The sequence below is a fragment of the Falco biarmicus genome, chromosome 10 (genome assembly GCF_023638135.1).
Source record: "Falco biarmicus isolate bFalBia1 chromosome 10, bFalBia1.pri, whole genome shotgun sequence".
In the NCBI taxonomy this organism is placed as follows: domain Eukaryota; kingdom Metazoa; phylum Chordata; class Aves; order Falconiformes; family Falconidae; genus Falco; species Falco biarmicus.
Genome location: NC_079297.1, coordinates 25,308,289 through 25,326,026, shown reverse-complemented (window position 1 = coordinate 25,326,026; position 17,738 = coordinate 25,308,289). Strand labels below are relative to the sequence as shown.

The 17,738-nt window shown below is 34.2% G+C and overlaps 1 long non-coding RNA gene across 3 annotated transcripts in view; it reads left to right on the top strand.

Moving 5' to 3' along the window:
• Positions 1-17,738, top strand: part of LOC130156125 (uncharacterized) — a 178,221-nt gene that overhangs the window by 13,289 nt on the left and 147,194 nt on the right. For all 3 annotated transcript variants that reach the window (XR_008824331.1, XR_008824329.1, XR_008824330.1), the window contains exon 3: positions 3,109-3,272. This is a non-coding gene — a long non-coding RNA (uncharacterized LOC130156125). The remainder of the gene's footprint in view (positions 1-3,108; positions 3,273-17,738) is intronic.

The window sequence follows — 17,738 nt, the reverse complement described above, 5'->3', positions numbered from 1 at the left end:
AAAGGTTCAGTGTGGAATGAAGCAAATACTGTTATTGATAGAATCAGCTGATGTTTATGGAAATTAGTATTACTTATACAAGATTACCTGGGTCTAATAGCTAGTGTGTCTAATTTGGGTGTTAAGCATGTCTGAAAGAGGTGACACTTTGAATCTTTTCACTTCTGAGCTACCCCAGCAGGTCCTGGATCTGTCCCCTCGCTGGTCCTGAAGGTGAGGTCACCTCACTACCTTCAGGGAGGTGAATCAGCATGGCCACATTGTACTGGTGTTAAAATTATTTGGGCTAAAATAATCAGTAGTATTATAATTAGTGTTCAAATGTAACATCCACTTCCAGTATACACACATTTTCTCACAGCTGTGTTTCAGTCTGCTTGCTCACTCAGCAAAGCAGCACTACTTGGGTTTATCTTCGTTTTGTTTGTAATCATTTTCTTATGATAACTAGCTCAGTAAAAACCTTACTTGCTTAAGTTATTTGTAAAACTTCCAGAGACTTCACTGGGATCAGATTTTCATCCTTTTATTTTCTTTGAACTAAGTGTGACTGTAACCACTCCTCATAACCACATAACATGAAACAGATTTAATTCTGATGCTGCTCGCTTAGTTCTGAAGTAAATTCAGTCCTGAAGTAAATCCTGCCGGTGTTCCTGATCAGACCTCATTCATTACTTTACCTAATCTTAATTTTATGTCTGACTCCAGTGTTAAGGAGTAAGTGCATTATTAGAATAGTCTGGAAAAGTATTAATTCACTGATTGTCACCTTGAAATAAGTTTTGCTTATGTTCAGTTGCACGGCCATATCCTGACAAACTGGGGTTTAAAAGCTATGTAGTATGACTTCTGGTTTGGAGTGTTTACTTTGATGGCAGATTTTGAAAAAAGTTTTGCAGGATTACTTTTTAGGATCATCAGTAAGAGTAGGTTAATATGCATATTAACCTTGTTCAGTGAATACCCCTCAGCCTTATTTTTTGAAGTCTGGTCTCCCTTTAGATAAATGGGATTGTTATCATAAATTTAAGTATGGAGAGGGTTGCAGCTCATTTTCTTTTAAGTCCCTGCAAAGCACTGAACCCATGTTTGTATCTTTCCATGTCTTCTTACATTGCTTCTCTTTCTTCCCATTTGTCATTTACACAAGCTTCTGCATACCATTTTCTGCTTCTGTAACAAAGAAAGTACATGTGTGGCTTAGAGACAATTCTGAATTACTTTGGAAGAATCATGTGATAGGTTTTCATTGAAGAGATTACTCGAATGGGTTTTGTTAACCATGTAGGTAATTGTTTAGATTGAACCAGAACTTTCTCAGTGCTTTTATTTGTTCTTGTATTTGTGTATTTTGCTGAACTGAGATTGTGTAGTCTTGTAAATATCACAGCAACATTGGAACTCTGGGGTTTAAGTTTTTAATAAACATTGGGGTTTAAGTAACTAAATTTTAATGGCTTTGCCACTAATTCAGAAAAGGCATCCTGGTAAGTATGCAGGATGGAAGTAGCTGCAAGGATATCTGCTGGAAAAGTAAGCATACTATATGGAAGCTCTCAGGACTGCTTATGTGAGAATGCATAGAATTAATGGTTAAATAAGATTATATCATGAAATTGTGCAAGTCAGAAGACCTGGATTTTAACATGATTTTTTAAAAAGTAAGGCCTTTCACAAAAAAAACCACACGTGGTTTTGCTTAACCATGTGCTTAAATCATTCATAACATACACTGACTTTAGCAGAGGCAATGTATAGTCTGTTGCATGTTTACCTATTTATCTCTGAAAATGGATGTAACTGTATGGTATGTTCCTTCTGTATTTGTCCAAAAGTCTCCAGTTATAAAAACCCTCACATATACAAGTTTCTTAACTAAGGTGTTAGTTCTGACTGTTAGTTTTCACAGCTGAGTGAACAGCTATTGAGGCTAAATATTTGCCGTGTCCAAATGGAACGTTTGTCTCCTATTCTTAATAGAATAAATATGTAAAGTGTAGTTCATCCACTGGGACTTTCTCTGGCTAAACCTATAGTATTTCTGTACCTAGGAAATCCACCATTTATATCTATATGTTAAATATGAATCTTTATATGATATGAATCAATAGATTGATATAGGTGGGAAAATTTTGTATATAGTTTTATGTGCATTGTTAGCAAGTGTGCTTTATACAGGAGGGGTTTGTGGGTTTTTTTTGTATTTTCTTGTTCATTACTAGTAAAAACAGATCTTGGTGTTTTTCTTCCCTTCCCCATTGCCAGGTAAAAGCTTGAAATGGTACTTAATGCTGTTTTATTTTGTCATATAAGAAAGGCCCATGTATGCATTACACAAAAATATCTGCTAAGCACGTGCATCTCAGTATTGCCTGAAGGCAAAATAATAATTTCCTATTTGTCACATATATTGACATCAGGTCTCTTTGAGACGATGCTTCCAACCTTTACAGTGACGTGAAATCCAAGAACAGCTAGAAAAAGATCTTGTTGAGACCATCGCCATGAATCAATTTTCTCTATGTTTTCATTTGACCTTCCTCATTACTAAACAGCTACACTGCACATTTTTCTTTGTTACAAGTTGTTTTTTGAGTAGTGGAAATGAGAAGGGTATAATAAAATGGCTTATGAGTGTTGATTATATTTTAAGAATGTTACCGTTTATAACATGGTAGGTATATGTCAGCTCCTCAACAGGAAACTGTATACAGAAACAACATGGATCTTGCAATTTTATCAGGACAATGCAAGTAGATTTCAGCAAGGTTGGTTCCAACTCATCTGTGATAAATGAGAAGATAAGGCAATCAGTGCACACCATGACACTCCGTGCAGCTAGTTAGGCACACTTCAGAACTATTCAGGTGTGCTCACGAAGCTTATGAGTCTTTCATGGGGGGTGTCTCAATATAAATACGTCCTTCATGGTGGCCACTAGAAATGCAGGAGTTGCTTTTCCAAGACTTAACCCAGGTCAGATATAAATAATAGATATTAAGAGTTAGTTCTGATGCCGAGGCTGTGTTAGAGGCTGCATATTTCAAGTTGAGTCAAAAGAATGCATTTTCCTTTTTTTTCCTTTTTCTTCTTTTCTTTGCATAGCTCCTCATCTTGACAGATGCCTGCAAAATTCCGTCACACCTTTGTGTGGACCTGTTTGGGTCTTTAAGAGAGAAGGTTTCAGCCTCTCAGGAGCAAAGATTTATATCCAAGGAGTTCTATTGGCCCGGCACCAGCGATTAAAGTCTGCAAACTGTTGCAAACAGGTGAGTTGTCCCACTCTTTAAAAGTCTGCTTTTTTGTTTTCATTTTCGAATGTACTAATTGTATAAAACCAATGCCTCGCACTGTGTCATAAAGAAGTGTGACATGTATTGCATAAGCTGCAGTGCCTGTTAGGAGAATGAAATTATTCTCCTATAATTGCAACACTAACAATAAAGGAGTTAATTGTGTCTCTCTTTTGGTGTGGGATGTCATATGTCTCATCTTTTCTTGCTGAATACTGTGCCTAGCTGTGATGTTCCTTATGTGGAAATTCTCTAAAGCAATCATTTTTCATTGCTTGTTCTGCACATGCAGTTTTTAATGCTCTCATAGATCTTCCCATAAAACTAATTTAAATAATTATTTAGTTGAAACATTTTTTAAATAAATAAATAAAACACAAGTATAACTGGTGTTGCATTATGAAAAACTAAATAAATGTATAATGTTTTAAAACCTCAATATTTTAATTACTATACATGTGCCATTATGTAAATATACCAGACATGCATTTTAATTTGAAAAAATAGTAGAAAACAGGTACTGAACATATTGTTTGATAGTTTGGGAGCAATCAGATGATTTATTTTTTATTAATTGGATGTTTTAGTTTAGGAAATCTAAGTAAGAAAACACCAATCTTGTTCAGCATAGTTACTTAAGTTCATTTATATGTGTAAGAATGTATATATCTTTAAGGATTAGTGGAGTACTTTATAAAAATAGTAGACATACAGATTTTCCAGGAAAAATATTACATAGAAATTAACCAGCTCGGAACCTCCCATTTAAGAATGGTCTCAGGCCCCAGAGTTAAGAAGACTGCATCAGATAGATAAGCTCCCAGCCTATGTAGGAAGGGGGAGGAGAGGTGCAAGCAAAGTGTCAGTCACACTGTTTATACAGCACCTCCTGCTGTCAGATCCATAAAGAGGAATGAGAATTGACTTTGGAAGAGGCTGTTCCTGTCTAGAGCTAATAGTGGTCAGCAAGAAGAAATCAAACAAACCCAAAAACAACACGAGAGCATGTGAGAGAGACAAACAAGCAGAAAAGAGAAAAAGGAAAGCTTGTTTCCAGTACAGTGATATATTAAAAAGTGAGAAATATCTTTCGAATTTTTGTGGATAATACTTCACTTTTAAGACAATGCTGCCTGTCACAAAACCTACAGAAATGAAATCTGTTACTTTCCAGTGCCTTAACATACAATATTTACTCTTTTAGAAAAAAATAGGTAAAATGCATACAAGTATTTAGCAAGTATAATGGTAATTAGTAGAACAAAACAGACAATGGAGTTTCTAAATAAAAATTCATATGCAAGTCATTTATTGACTACATTTTGCTCTTCTCTGTAAAGAACATATAAAGACATTTTCAGTAAATTAACTTATGTTAATCAGCCCTCTGGTGATTATCCAGCAGTGTTCAGTCGGAAATTGTAAATGACAAGAAAAATATAATAATTTTAGTAGATTTGAAATCTCTTCTGAAGACAAATGATTCTTTATAATGAAAGCTTTGCATATAGACATATGTTCAGTATAACCACATTGGACATTTTTAACTTTTAAGAGTCCAGTTTATGAGGATAAATGTCAGTACAGCTATGACAGTTAATTGTCTACAAAAAAGTTATGATTAAAACATTTTAATAAACATTTCAAAGTGGTTTAAGTGCTTAAATGAAAATTTTACAGCACAAGGATGTTAAGGGTTTTGTGCAGTTAATGTGCTGAAAGCTTGTGTTGTTTTGAATTATATTACTTCAAAGATAAGATATGACATATAATTCAGCTTATAGTGTCTCTCTGTTAATCTTTCCAACCGTTTCCCAACTGAAGTGTGTTAGTACCGAACATAAATGAAATCATTATAATAACTGTATGTTATGTTATACTGTAGGTATAACAATACTTACTATAATCTTACTGCATTTTGTTCATGTTGACCTTTTTTTCTGAACAACTAAACCAAGATGGTTTTGTAAAGACATATTGTGATAAGATATAGATGTAAGATTAGGATGCATGTTAATCAAGAACCAGGACATTCAATCAAAATACTATCACTTTGTCCTGTTGTGCTAAGGCCTGACAACATAATGCTATGATGACATACAGTATTCATACCAATATAACATCTAGCCATTACTTGAAAACATTAAATATATTTTCTTGATTTCTATTTATCTCAGTGTTATTTTGACATTTGAATTATTTGTATTTACTTTGTCTTTTCATTTAAGTAAATAGGGAATGGAAGTAAAAAAAAAAAAGAAATTCTTTGAATCAGTATTACTCTGCTAAGACACTATAGTCTGTCCATTGAAATCAAATAGCACATATAACTAATAATATGCTAATACATGTAATTCTATAATAATAACCTAATACATGTGCTTCTAATAAAATCCATCTGGTCTTCAGTTTAAAACGCATGTATTGAATTAAAAAAATACATAGTTTCAGGTCCACAGTGTGCACTGGTTGCACAGTGTTGTCTTTATAATCACTCTGTTGCTTCTTGCCCTAGAGGAAGAAAACTGAGAGACTACCATCTCTTTGCTGTAGTCTTTGTATCCTTTTAAAGAGGATAATCATTATTCTTCAAACTGTATTCCTTGAGAATAATACAGGTGAAGTAAAACAGGTAAAACTGAGAGGGTACTTGAACTTTGGGAAGTGGTTTGCACTTTATTTAAAGGAGAAAGGAAGAAAATACATATGTATAAACAGTATACTGCAAAAGCCTTCTATTTTTTCCTTTAAACTCTTTCTAATTTCAATTACATATTTGTATAATGAGCTACAATCTTCACCAAAATCTTGAAAAAGCTTATATTGACATTTTAATGCCAAGAATTCTAGGACTGTAAAATACAGTTTTCTAACACAAAAAGTAAAATTTAAGCAGCAGTACTGTTAGGATTATTCTGCTATTAATATTTCAGATGTTACAGCCTTTTGCCTTGCTATTTTCAACATGCTGTGTTGGTGTCTGTTGGAATTTCTGAGAACCCCAAATATATCAGGAGGTTAAAATCTGTTAATTATATACATAATGTATGCAATTGGGTGAATGCATGTAAGGCATTTTTAATCTTTTTGTCAGGCTACTGTATTTTCTATTAAAAATATTTTTAGGAAAAAAAGCATCACCAAAATGGAATTGCTTTTAAGTGAGATGTAATACATAACAATATAAATAACATTCTATCTGATAGTATGGGATATAGTTAACACTTTCAGAGATGGGGGATGTCCACCTCATTAGCATTCTTCATATGTAGTGGTGCTGTTGGTGGGGGTGTTGAAGTAGGAATGCCATTGTGCTGGGTTCCAGTGTTTGGGGACAAACACTGCTGTGGAGGGAACGTGTGAAAAGGCCATAGTACTGACAGTGAATGAGGAAGGCTGTGCTTTCTGTGTGCTTCAAGCAGGGAAGCTGTCATTCACAGGCCTAGCACAGCTAAACAGAGGCCAAAAGAGAAGACTCAAATACCTTTTAAAATGATATTAATGATCTTTAAACATTTTCTTCATTTAGGATTACATTTTAGTCAAGCTGTTGATCTGTCCTTTACTACATAATATACAATGTACATGAACAGGTAGATAGAAGAATATCTCGTCATAGCCACAGTAAAGATTTATTATGGAAAATATATGTGTATAAATATTTGAGAATCGCAAGTTGCTTTAAGTATATTTAAATGTTTTTGAGCATGTGTTACTTACAAGGCTTCAGCGAAATTTTAATGTAATAGTTAACATACATAGCCAGTCCTAAGGTTCTGTTCTTTGTGCTTTTTTTTTACTGGAAGTGTGTTATATGTGGGGATGAGGGTGCTGAGCTGGGATCAGAAGAGCCAGGAAATTGTGCTGAATGTTCATTAGCTTGATCTACCAGAACTTGCAGTAATAGTAATTAATCATTTGAACCACAGCAAATTACATTACGTTAAAGTAATGGAGCTAGTATGCAAAATACCCTCAAGAAAACAAAAGAAAATAAAATTATTGACTGATTCTACTATTTGCCATTTTGGCTATGGGAACACAAGCTCAAATGTACAATTTCAAAACTGTATAGCCAACAGCTTTGCTGTTATTCTCAGCTACATCAATAAACATCGTAATTCATAAGGTTTTCCTCATTTCACTTTGCAGATCCATAAAAATACTACTGACTTTTAAAAAATCGAAATATTGCAAATACCAGGACAAATTAAAAAGAAAGACTGTATTTCTTCTATTTTCTTCTGTTGTTCTCTTGACACTGCTGAATCAAGTACTTGAGGTTGAATACATCTGTGATGCACAAACAAAAGCTTTTCTCCATAACTTTTCTTTTTTATAGTTTATAAGAAACATATCATTACTATTCAATTTGTTTTCACAGATTTCAGTAATTACATTGTGTAGTAAGATTTTTAATGACTCTTTTGTGTTTTTCCCCCCTTACAAATAAAATACAAACTAGCTGTTAGGTGTAATCACTTTGCAGGGGGGTTGGCTGGCAGAAACTAACAAAACAATACACTTTTATCAAGTATTTTTTTAATCAATACATTTTTCCTATAATTTTTATATCCATCCTAGTTCATAGACTTGTCAGAAAAATATAGCAAAGAATACTGACCCTCTTTATAAAGTGTTTTCAGAAAATTAGATTATATCGTGGTAAAGTTGGCATAATAATTATTACATATTATTTGAAGAAAAAGAAGAAATTCACCAAAATTCATATCTTGATTTCCAGTTCAAACCAATCTTGTATGTGTGTTTTTATGATTTTTGAAAGTATGTTCTTAAAATAACTTGAATATCACATCCTCTGTTCAGTAACTCTCCCCCTTTTTTAGACTTAAATATTTGTTTCCTCTTCCTTGCAACTTCTGCTTTTCTAATTTTATATGACATTGACTCACACTGTTGAAGAGGTGTTAAGTATCTTTATTTCCTTCTTTATAGGTCACAGAAAAATAGATTTTTTTGTCTGTTTGACCTGTGTAGGGACCACTCAAGAAATAATTCCATGTTAAAGTGAACTTTGTGTAGAGCAAGGTACTATATGAAAACTGTAGTATTTCAGCATAGCTTCTTATTAAAAGAATATAAAAATAGTGTTTCAGTAATTTTGAAATTGAAAGAGAAAACTGCCTTCTTGATAGTTCAGATAAGTGATTCGTAGAATGTTGTATTGTTTATAGATTTGAGTGATGGTTGAAATTTTTCCCACAACTGAGCTGCATTCTAGTTACCAGAAGTATTTTAAGAACCTTAAACTTGTGTCTTTTCCTAAGTGTCATGCCTTGAGCAGGCCTAACATCAGTTAAATGAAGTGAAAATTGCATTCTTGTCTTGATAGAGATGAAAATGGATTTCTGGTCATGAAATAGATGTAGTTGTCACTTTTTTAAAAAGGTGTCAGCAGTTTGCTTCAGCAAGTAAGGTGCCAATTCAGTATGACAGTAAACTTGTGATCTGAGCAATCAATAAAATGCTTCAATAACTTCTGCTTCATTACACTTATAATAAGAGGCTATAGATCTGTGGCACATAAAATGTTGATAAAGTGGATATGTAGGGACTTAGTGTGACATTTTGTTTTAGTAATACAGTAAGTGCAATGTTGCCATCTAGAGTTTGTGCATAGGTAATTATTCTGAAAGCAAAAGCTCTAGTGAAAAAATAAACATCGAGATTTCAAAGCCCTGTTCATTTCCATCACTTAGTGGCGTGGATGTCTATCTATATGGAATTGTTTATTTGCCTTGTCACAAAATTGTGTAGGTCAGGAAAAGTAAGACAATTTTTGGTATTTTTTTGCTTTATCATTTGGTAATGTGTAAAAACATGACTCCCACACCACCCAACCCTTGCCGACCCCACCCCCCCCCCCCCCGCCTCCCCAAATGCATCTAAGAAACAATTATCATCTAAATAGATTTAGTTGTTACCAGCTACTAACAAAAATTATAACATTACAGTGATTTGACACCTGTAAAGGGGATAACAGAAGCTTTGTAATCACAATGAGTTAATGTTACAACGTTCCACATTCTGACCAAGTGTTCTTTCAGTTGATTATGAGACCATAAATGGCTCCTGCTGATTTTTTATAAACATACATTGCAGGGGAATTGTCTCTGACCTATTTATCTTGTAAGAGCATTATTTTGATATGTTAAATAGGTATTTTTTTTCTCTTTTTAAAATGGATGGCACCTGATTGATAGAAAATACAGGAAGTTTCCACTATAAGCTGTATTGCATTTCAAATAAATAAAACTTAATTTAGACCTAGAGAGAGTTTTACAACCCAGGGACATTATTGAAAATCCTAAATTCTTCTGAAATATCTTTTCCAAAGATGTGGGACCATCAGTTCTGTCTAGCAAGCATGAAGGATGGGAATTCAGCAAGCTAGCTATGTTTTACTTAGTTAAAAAGAATAAATGGTTGAGACTATTGAGAACTGGGTAATTAAAAACTTTTTTGCATAGAAAAGGCTGATGTGACTAGTTGCACAGACACGTTTCTTAAGAGGATGACTGATTAGATCTTTTCCTTTTTATAAGCAGAAAGAATGATACTGCTTCTGGTTTTCCTTCTGCTTCGCTATGTAAGTTACAAACGTTTTCCCTTTTGAGTATCAGAGCATTATTGTCACTAGGGTGGCTCTGGTACTTGGTTCATCTTTATGATGAGGTAGCTCTTGCTCTGATGAGGTAGTTTGCTAACACTGTCCTGATACTTTATCACTATAATTTAATTGTGAATTTCTTCTGCACAGAGAATATATGGGTGAGAGTAACTGGTGGAAATCTGTCTGAAATTGTGGAAAGGAGTCAGATACTTTAAAAATGTCATTTTTGGATTGTTTTTCACCGTGAACTTGCATTATTTTTTCCTTCTCTCTGAACATGAATATTTGCTAGAGACATATGGCTCACGCTAAAAAATTTCGTATTAGTCAAAATGTAGACCACAGATGGGGTATGATATTCTTTTGCAAATTAAAAATTAAGTGACCATTTGGGACTAATGAAGTTTTAATTATAGCAGCGTCCAGCATCGTTTTCCAATGCATTTGCTCATATTTGATTAAGCCTTGCTGGCCACAAACTAGTCCACCTTTTGAAGATGTGATGTGCTGAGGTGCTTCCTGCATAATCAGGTGAATCCAAGTGGGACATGGATTCTTTGGTGATGACAGGGAGGGAGAGGGAAAAGGAATTTGTTACTTTCCATTTTATTACCAGTCTTGCAATTAGATTACCACAAAGCAATGTCTGTACATATTTGAAAGAAATGCATTTCTGCACAGTAGTATGAATTTGACTTTTTTTAAGTATTTGCCATTCATAGACTCAAAAGTCTTGAGATATATGATCTTAGACTTTGATGACATATAAAATAGTTTTGATCATCTGGAACCAAGTTCTAAGGATTTTTTAGCAAAATGATTAAAGTGCTGTATTTTGCTGTCTTTATGCACACTGAGATGATTTCAGTTCATCTTGGACTACCTTTCTTTCTTTAGGGATTGTGCAAGGTCAAATAACATCACGTTTGCCATGGAATAAAAGTGAATAAATGTTCACTCAATTAGGTCAGTTGACAAAGGGTAGGTTGTTAAACAGAATAATTTGAATGTGTGCCTGAGTCTGGGGGCACTAAGAAATTCTCCTAGAATAACTAGGCTTACGATAGATTTCTGAATTTTCAATTTTATACTAGTATTCTGAATTAAGAAATACTAAATATAGCTTTTGAGCAGGAGAAAGAGGTCTTCAGTTATATTGTTCATAAATATTCTGTAAACCCATATAGTTTTACATGGAAAAGTTTGTCTCAAGTTTGGTTTCAGATGTATCATCTCAGACTTATGTAAGGAGACAGCTAAATGAGAGCTATCTACCCGCATGACGATGGGACAATACTTGCAGTAGTGTCCTGTTACCTAAATGCAGCACTGACTTTTTTTCCTTATTGTGAGTTAGAGGAAATGCTGCACAATTATTAAATCTACTCTTTGAGTTAGTTCTTCCACTAAGCTTATTAGAAGTCATTAAAATAAACTAAAAAAAAGCTCAATTTAGAACTTTCTGAATATACTGAAAATAAATCATTGCATTTTACAACTTTGAAAGTAATTACAGAATTCTATTGCTAAAGTCGGTGGAGGTAGGTTTGACAGATTTTCTCTAAATTACTCAACCACCTACAGGTATTATTGCCAAGATTCTTTTGAAATGAGAATAAATTTTATAGAGTTACAACAGCAAAGTGAAAGGGTATGTTTGATAGATTCCCTGAACTGTTTCAACACCCACAGGTATTATTTGTAAGAAAACAATCACGCAGAGTCTTCAGCTGGTTAGAGAGGGCACAGCATTCCATCTTCACCTGACATCCTATCTGTTCTCTCAACATCCTGTGCCCCCTGCCTACCACCCACTCCTCCCAAAACAATGCTCACCAAGAGAGTTTTGTGTGAAAGGACAAGAATATGAATGTTTTTTAAAAGAATCTAAACAGTATAGAAAACACATTGTTTGTGGGTGACGAAAAGGCTTGAGGTGGGAGAAGAAAGACTGTCTTTAGGATTGATTAGTATTCTTCACTTTCTTTCCTAATTAATCAATGTTATTCTTTAATTGTTAGAGCCTCTCAAAGGTAATTATTTACTGGCTTGAAAGGTGAACATAAGAAAAAAGACCTAAAGGACGAATTTGAAGATTTTATTTGCTTGCTTTCTCTCTTTTTCATTTGATTTGCATATACCACTCTGGTTTGTCTTTTCAATTACTCTAAATAATTGAGTCCTGAAATATTCCGTGTGGGTTCCTCAAATGCATTGCGTAAACTTTACCTAAGTTTTAACATAAGGACCTTAAGTCTGTAAAAATGAAACATTATGAAGTTGTGTATTTCTCAGAGGTGCTTGTTTCATGTTACAGATTTAATCCCATTTTATTTTATTCCTGTAATGCCTAAAAGGTCCAGAAAGATGCTTATAGTGCATACACTAGATTTATTATATGTCACACAAATACCTTATACCATAATTTTATTAACATTTTAAAACCTACTATTATATACTTTGAAATTTTTAAACTTTTTTCCATTCTTTTTCTTTTTTAATGGTCTGCTGCACTTTTCATTTTGAATCTTGGTTAATTACTTAAATTCAGTAATAACAAAACACATATTAACATTCAAAAATTAACCTTATTCAGTTTTATTTTGAATAAGTAAGGGATATAAATTAGAACTGTGACTTGCAGGTTTAAAGGACATTAAAATAAATTATTCCTAAACTTTCTTCTCTAGCAAACAGCACTAAATCCATCTTTCTCTTTGGCTTGCTGAACAATTTTTCTCATAACCTTTACACTAAGAAATAGAGCAATACCTTATTTAAGTTTGTACATATGAAAATAGTGAAGTCCTAGACTGCCAGACTGGGCTGACTTAGCCAAGGGTTTTCTTAAGAGCATCCAGAACATTCAGAGTTGTTGTCCCACCTCTAGAGCGCCGCAGCCCTGTTGTGTTTGGATCTGATTTGTGAGCTGCAGTCTTTTCTCCAGAAATAGTGATAAACACCTGGCATGATTTGGGTGTAGGCACCAACCTGCATTTCTTTTCCAGCTTGATCTCTGCAGATTATCTTCTACACAGACACACTGCCCTCTTAAAATTTCAGTATTCCTATTTCAGTAGCTTGAGAAGTTCTTTTTCTGACTGTGACTGTAAGTTTCACTTTGCTGAGTGGCAGGTAACAGGTCATCCATTCTATATTATTTTAATATGTTCTTCTTCCAGCCATCAAAGTAAGAATTCTACTTTATTTGACTTCTGAAGAGATCTCACCATTCACAAAACAGGCCGGCAACTATTTGAGACAAGAATGTGTTGCAGCCTGTACCATGAGCTAAAGTCTATTGTTATGAATATTCACACTATTCTTGTGAATGTTTTTCTATCATTGTAGCAAATAAACCACTTGCCAGTATTCCTTATCATGAAATTTCTCCCAGAGCCACCAGTGCTCTGCCTCATATAGCCAAGTCATCCGAGTTCTGTGCCATCTATCAAGTTGTCACACCTTAGAGTCTTGTGTACAAAAAATGACTTCACAGACATTCTAGGTAAGTGGGATTTTTTCTCCATTTATGTCTTGGAGTCTTAAAGACAGCAGTTATTCAAAGTAAAAGTGAAGTTGCATTGGGCTAACTAGCAGAGCATATGGGTATTATACATCTGTAATTCAATATATTGATTGCAAGCCTGAGTTGGCCTCTTAGTCAAAGCTGCCAACTATTCACTGGTGTAGAAGCAAACTTTCCTCTTAGCACAGCCTGATGTGATGATTGTCTAAGCACTTCAGGAGAGGAGTGAAAGAACTTCAGCTTGCTGTGCCCATTGGGAGAGACCCAAACAGCTTCCTAGGGCAGAATGGCCGATGGTGCCTGTGTACGCGTTCTCTTTTATGTTACAACTCCATAGGGTCATTTTTAGCAGAGTCCTGGTGTTGCTTGCTAGAAAGAAAGGTGAATTTCGTCAGTCTCCAGAATTCTGGCAGTCTTTTTTTATCCAGGTAGCTCAAAATACAGGTGTTCTATAAGAAATGATGTGGATATATTGAGTAAGATCTGAAAGCATGGCATGTTTTTCCCTGCTTCCCAGACTGAGCTGTTAACAATAATTTAACCAGGGTATCTATGTCCTAAAATATATATCCTAAAATTTATGTACCTCCACATTTTTGCATTAAAGCTTACTTACAGTCTGTTATCGCTATTGATCCTGACATCTCTGGTATCAGAAGGGAGAATACTATGTAGAAGGAAGAAATGGTCCTCCAAGTGGACCTTCTCTATTGCGTAAAATTTTAGTTTCAATATATAAATTGAATGGATACTTTGTGGGGGTGGGGAATGGGGGTGTGTGGGGAAATACAGGGGAAAGCTAATGACAATGGACATTCACATTGACTGTTTCACCATTTAATTAATGTGCAATTCAGACAACCATGTTTAGGATGTAAATTGTTTATGCATTCAGCTACACTAGATCAATGAAAACACCTACTTGACATCTGTTTTATTGCATGTGATTACCCACCTAATAAGAGCAATTGGAAAGCTTAGAGGGAAATTAAATTTTAGATATTGATTGAAGTTCATTTTTGAAGTCTGATTTTATGTGTAGTTTGGATTATAAATGTAATTGTATTCTAGCATTGTACCCTTTGTTCTGATATGGAAAATCACAGGTGAAAATATACTGTAATCTATATAATACTATATGGGAACAGTTGTCTAGAAAGGAAAGAACTAACTTTACTGAGTTACAGAATCATCAGTATAAGTCAATATGCTGGCAAACACAAAAATATTAATTCTATCTACTAAAACTACAGTAGAAAAAGATAATGTTTCTTCTCATTCTCTTCCCACTGTTTGTAACTCCCTCTCAACTTACTCAGAAAGTGAAGTAAGTCTTGTACTGATCAGTGCTTGAAAGCAGCAGATTTTTTTGGAAAACTTGTCAAATGCTGCTTATCAAAAGAAGACTATGTTGCTGACAAAGTAACAGTCAATTGTTAATTACAGAAGAATTTTTAAAAAAATGTCAGTGAAGTACAGCAATGGAATTTTACTGGTAAGACTAAGTACATACTTTAGTAATGTAATTAGTCACTTTAGTTACGCATGTACAGCACTAATTTGCTAAATTATGTTTATATGTACAACACTGGGAAGTATGACATTTCATTCTTGCTGTTTGGATTAATAAATATTTATTTAGTGTTCACATATTTTTATTACTTGAATATTGATGAAATGTTTATAGGTTACATTATAATACATTAAAGTGATCACTTAGAAAAAAAAGAGGTATTTAATGAGCTGCTTTCCCAGTCTTTAATGACATATGGAAGGAAAAATATTCTTGAAGACCTGATATAACCATTCACTCTTTAAAAGGTACAGAACTTGGTCTAAGGACTAATTTTTCACGTTCTGTGAAAGCAGACAATTGAGCTTACCTTGCTAAAAACCTCAAAGAATTTGGATAGCTCACAACAAATGTGTTAAAGCCTGCAGTAACTTGCTTTTGCCCCACCAAGATTGAATATAGCACAGACTTTCCTGGAAATAAGTTTTATATAGACAGCCAAGTGTCTGTTGAATGCTTTATGGTTAATTATGTATCTCCCAAGATCCAGAAAATACAATTACTAAGTTGTAGAGAGATGAGGCTGGGTTAATTAACATTGATAATATACAGCTGTGGGCTGGCTTCAGGGGCAGGGGGTTGGCTGATGTAGATAAGGCGCAGGTGTGTCTGGTTCTGGTAAGGGCTTGAGAGCCAATGAAGAGGGAGCAGCCAAGAAAGGAGCAGAGAGAGTGTGTGCCTGGGATGAGGAGAGACTGGGAGAAGGCAGCAGAGGGACTGGTGTGAAGAGTGTGATGGTGTGAGATGGTAAAAGACCTTGTTGCAGTTTGATAATTTGGAGAGTGCTGCAACACTAAGTCTGTAAAGCAATGAAGCTAGCTGTCACTGTGGCTGCTAGCTGAGATAACTGACAAAAACCTTTTCTGATAATTGAGAAATGTGACTTTAAGTCTTCCAAGTAACTGCAAGGGAATGAAAACTAGGATTGCTATTGTACTCATCTGCCAGAGGTCCTTATTAAAAGTTCAGATTAAGCTGAGGCTTTAAAAAAGTAGAACTGAAGAGGACCATAATGCCAGTCAGTTTTATCCTACAACCAGAAGCCATATCATACAACACTTACTAGATCAAATTCCACTTAATAAAAAATATTTGGTGTTTCTACTCTCAGTTCTGCTACATTAAGGCTGCCTAAGAGCTTCACTGCTCCAATGATTAGAAGCTTTCTTCTAATTTCCATTCTGAAAGTTTTCTTGTCTCTTTAATATCAGATTCTTCCTGTTTTAATAGAATTTCTCTGAAAAAGCTCTGCATCCTTTTTGCTTTTTTACCTCCTCACCATATATTTTTGAACAGCAGTCATATCTCTTTTCAGCCTTTTTTACTAGACTAAAGCAAATGCTCATTGCTGCTTCTTGTGTGAGATGCTCATTGCTCTAACCAGGATGGTACTCCTTATCTGCAACTGTCTTGGTTCTTACTAGAACATAAGGAAAAGGTGAACATTATTTCAAACTATTTCATGGTGTGTTAGAGTGCTCTCTAGTTTCATGATTTTTTTCCTCCTTTTTTAAACACAATTTATTTTCACTGTTCTCTATTCATCTGATGGCCTCTCTGTCATAAAAAAAATCTGTTAAAAATACTTGTAATTGCATATTTGAGTACACACAGCAGTTGATTCATAACTCTAAAATGAAGGTTATTTTATTGTCCTCATTTGTATTGTGCTTATTAAATATCTTGAGTTTTACTTCTAGGTTAGACCACGTTCTATTTCATCATTTCTGTACAGTGCTACCTTACTCCATTTATTCTCTTGTATTTTCTGAAAAATCCATGCCTTTCAATACTTGTATTCTAGTCACAGTCTTCCACTGTGTCGGTTACCTCTGTAATACAGAGTTTCACATTCTGTGTTAGTACATCAGGGTTTTGTTGTTAGGCTTGCTACATTAGTACCAACCACTTTGGGATTTTTACAGAGCACACCCATTTTCCTGGTCACATAATGTTTCAGTACTTCTTTCAATAGCTGCTTAGCCTTTCCAGTTAATGTCTTCTGTAATGTTATCTATTCATCTGATCATTAAAACTAAATGTGAAAATAATAAAAATCTCGCTTCTCATTTTTCAATTCTTAATAGTCATGTTAGCTGGCAAAATGTGAGCAGATTATGAATTTTTTGAATGAATGAGTTCTGTAAGACTGAAGATGATTTGACTGTCCTTTGAAAATTTGCATAATCTATTTATTAATATAATAACTATTATCAATGAAGTTATATTTATGAAATATAATCAAAATATTAATGAATATCCTTTAATGAGTATGGAAATATTTGGAAGAGTCTCTGTGATAATATGGTCAGGCTTTCATGTCTAGATCCTTCAAAAGCCCAAAGTAAGATTATACTTAGTTGTTCTTCATTCTTTATATCTTGATTCCTTGTCAACTTTGTCAAACCTATGTTTTCTCCTGAATTTACTCACAAAAAATTATCTTTCTACTTTTTGGAAAAGTTTTATTTTACTTTGTGGCATGGATTTGTTCAATTTAACTTGACCAATGTATATGTATTATACATATGTTACTCAAGTTATAGCTGAGGGAATGATAATCAGTTTTGTTGAAATTCCAACGGATAGGAAATTAAGTATGCAAGTAGTAATGTCCAGCAGAAGAGTGAAAAACTGAAACGTATATCTTGTTAACTGCTTGTTCAGAGGGGGCAGTTATTTTCATAGACTGCTTCTGTACTCTGT